Source organism: Colobus angolensis, unplaced genomic scaffold, assembly GCF_000951035.1.
Source record: "Colobus angolensis palliatus isolate OR3802 unplaced genomic scaffold, Cang.pa_1.0 Scaffold214, whole genome shotgun sequence".
In the NCBI taxonomy this organism is placed as follows: domain Eukaryota; kingdom Metazoa; phylum Chordata; class Mammalia; order Primates; family Cercopithecidae; genus Colobus; species Colobus angolensis.
The window spans coordinates 3,959,447-3,963,726 of record NW_012115311.1 but is presented as its reverse complement, the minus strand read 5'-3'; positions in this window follow the sequence as shown (position 1 = coordinate 3,963,726).

Below are 4,280 nucleotides of genomic sequence, written 5' to 3'. Positions count from 1 at the left end.
CTCCTTCCCTCCCTCCCTCCTTCCCTTCCTTCCTTTTTTTTTTTCCTTTTTTCCTTTCTTTTTTCCTTACCTTTTCTAGTTTCTAGAGGCTGCCTTCATTCCTTGGCTTGTGGCCCCCTTACATCTTCAGCCAGCAATGGCAGGTCAGTCTTTCTAACATTACATCATTCTGACACGGACTCTCCTGTCTTTTCTTGTACTCAAAGGACTCCTGTTATTACATCCCCCAATTATCCAGAATAATCCTATTTTATGGACAGCTGATTAGCAATCTTAATTCCATCTGCAACTTAAATCTCCCCTTACTATGTAATGTAACATATTCACAGGTTCTGAGGATTAGGAGTTGTATGTCTTTGGGAGGTCATTATTCTATTTATCACATATATTAATTCAGTATATACACATCTATTAATATTTCTATATGTAATGTCTGTCTCTATATTAAATGAATTAGCCAACCCTAATCCATTACCAGATGGATTATTCTAGCCTCCTTTCTTTCCTTGCTTATCTGTAACATCTCACTCCAACAGTGAGAAACCTGCCTCCCACCATTAACCAGCCATTTACCTAATTTTTAAAGTCCTGTAGACATAAACAGCATTTGCAGAAGAGTTAACACTTATCTCCATGAGAAACAACTAGAGTACAGTGCTTATATTCCATTTCTTTTGCCTTTAGTCTTAGACTTCACTCACTTCCAAAGTGACTTAAGTCAGCACCTTTTTCCCCCACAACCAGTGAGGTGATTTCACACATTTGCAATACAGTTAGTTTGTTTCATCACATTCTGGATTTCACCTTGGCATCCCTGATCTCCCAAATGATTTTTTGAATTGACTTATATTAAGATCCATTCTTTGTGCTTTTAAGTTTTATGGGTTTTGGCAAATGCCTAGTGTTACATGTTCACCATTATGGTATTTATACATCAAACTTAAATTTCACCTCTGTTTTGAAGACTTCTCAGATTTTTACTTGTTTTTTTGTTATATTTTGTTTTGCCTATTCATTTTTAGCAGATGGTATCCTTCCATTTTTTTAGCTCTGTAACACAACATTCAAAGCTTCGAAAAATTTTTACTTTTAAAAATTATCTATTTGAATCCTTGAATCCTTAAATACCAGATTATATGATCTTTGACACCAAAGAATATGTTCTGTTTCCTGTGAATTCAACACTTTACATGTAGATTAAACACTGAAATTAAACACTCATGTTAAATAATTATTTTAAATAAAATTAGGCCCTAGAATTGTTAAAGTCGATTTAGGTGAACTAAAGAAATTTTTTAGAAATGTTGACAAGATAAAAATGTTTTGTTAATTTAATCTTGTTAAAAAATAATCTTAGTAAGCAAATTAAATGAAAGCATTACTTATTTAAAGAAAATTGATAGCATCTATAAAAATATTTAAATAAAAAATACATAAAACTAAGTAGATATAACTAGTATATTTGAATGAGTCCATTAAACAAGGCAAGATTATTACTGGCCTGAAAAGAAGACTATCAGAGTTTAGGAAAAACAAAATACATGTGCTTGTCTATTTCTTATGGTAATAAGAGAGTCTCTGAATGTGATTCTTTGGAACACAAATCTTGAAAGCTATTAGAGTCACATGAGTGGATTTTAATTATGAGAAAGAGCATCAGGAGAACAGCAATATCTCTTCCTTATAACTAATAATAGATTCTTTGAGTTTACTCTAGACTAAATAGAATCTCCTTAGATTTCTCAAAATTTTGATTGTTTTATAGTTACATGGCTATACTGCCCTGACCTTCCTAGCAATTAATAGGTATTTTGAGATGATGAAATTAGTGAACAAATGAACCCAGCAACCTGTCCTAATCTATATCACAGACATGATTCCGCATTTTATTGTAGTTATCTATGTGTTCGTTTATCCCGATAAATATGTTATACAGTTTTTGGTGGTATTTGTCTGTGTGTTTCCATTCTAGCATAGTCCTTATTATGTAATTGACATTTAATAAGTATTTTTGAAAAGACAGAGTGACGAATGAATGAGTGAATAATTGAAGGATTTCGCACTCACCTCATTCTTATTGTGGCAGAGACTGCTGGTTGTTATTATAATTTTGCTAACTCAATATCCATACTCATTTTTTTTTTCAAGCAATGGAACAGCAATTTATTTGGAAAGAAATATTTCCAGCTCAAAGTCTAGACTTCCAGCCTTTTTGTAGACAGGTGTTGTTATAAGAATATATCTAGTCAATGAGATGTAAGAAGAAATTGTTGAATGTGAATCCTGGAGAAATTCATTTTAAAAGAAAGTTCTCTTTCTGTCTTCTCTCTCTTCATTCTCTTGCTTCAATATAGATGGCTGGGGTTTCAAATGCCATCTTGAACTGCAAGGTGAGTTCAGAATTAAAGCCATTTTCTCAAGATAAGAAGCAAAAACCACAAAAAGCCAGTTTGGTCATACCAGCCCTAGACTATTTGCCTTCGAACATTTAGATTTAATTGAGGGAAAAATAAAATTTAATATTATTTCTGATTTTTGTTACTAGTACCTTCATGCATTTCTTAACTACTGAAATCGTCAGTATAATACACCGTGTTGAATAAGCCAATTTATTTCACTCTTCCTCACTGCACTATGTACTTTTAAAAGAAGGTATACATTTTACTTATGAGTCATTTAATTCTTATGAGGAAAGACATATCCTACAGTTTAAGCATATACGTTTTGATACGGCTTCTTATATTAAACCAGTGTATTCCTTTATGAAAATTGGAAGTATTCACTCAGAATTCCAGAATGTACCTTTAATAAATGTCTAAATTGTACTTCACAGTGTTTACTTGCTTTTAATGTGAATTTTCTTGCTGTGAAGTTGCTGCCAATGTAAGAATACTTCTTTTTAGAGCTTTTAGAGCTTGCATTTAGGATTGCAAGCTACACGTATAAAAAATGACTGGCATGCCTGCTGTTAAATAGTTGCTTTGAAAAAAATAAATCTTTCCTTCCAGTAAAAATCAACTATCTAAATTAACCCAAATGGAATGGAAATTGCCCTCTCAACTAATTATACACTTGGAAATGTTCACTTAAGGATAATTGCCTATTGGTAATTACCCTCACCATTCACCATCTTTAAGAAGTAAGGAAGTGATTGTAATATTCTGAGGGATAGTTGAATGGTGACATTGTAAAAGTATTGTAAGCCATTGCTGAGAGTACTCAAATATTTATAGGCCTCAGTTTCTCCCCCAATTGCTTAACATTCCACACTAGCTGATTCTTCATTTTCTCTCAGCTCCCCTAAAGATAGCAGCATTGTCTATTTTTTTCCTATAAAATTTATATTACAATTTCAACAACCTAAAAGTAAGTTGAATTCTGTTACTCACCTATATTCCATCCCTATGTTTGGGGTTTGTTTTTTCTCATATGGAAAAAATAATAAGAATATTATTTTATGAAGGGAAAATTTTAAAAAAATTAGTTGAAAACAAAATTATAGCAATTCCAACACAAATATAGTATAAAATATGTGGAAGACATGTTACTTAACGTATAGAATAATGATATGGATGGAGGACACATTCTCAGATTATAATAATTGTCAAAAAGAAGTGTAGTCATAGACTGCATCACAACATTTGAGATTTCTCAAAGGACTTAAAACAGAACTACCGTAGAGCCCAGCAATCTCATTACTATGTATATAACCAAAGGAAAATACATTGTTCTACCAAAAAGATGCATGTACTTTTATATTTAATCATGGCACTATTCACGATAGCAAAGGTCTAGATGTCCATTAACAGTGGACCATATAAAGAAAATATGCTATATATACATCATGGAATATTAAGCAATCATGAAACTTAACAAAATCATGCTCTTTACAATAACACAGATAAAGCTAGAGGCCATTATTCTAAGCAATTTAATTCAGGAACAGACAAATTCTGCATATTCTGTTCTCACTTATAATTAGGAGCTAAGCATTGAATACAAGGACATAAAGACAGGAACAATAGACACTGGGGGCTACTAGAGGGGGAAAGGTGGGAGAGGGTCAAAGTTTGAAAAATAACCTATCTGGTACCATGCTGTCTACCTAGTTAATGAGATCATTTGTATATCAACCCTCAGCGACATGCAATTTTCTCATATAGCAAACCTGCACGTGTATCTTCTGAACTTAAAATAAAACCTAAAATCCTGAAATTTTAATATTTTAGAAAAGTACTTTAAAAATGTATATAAAAACATATATGTGTATCCATATACTA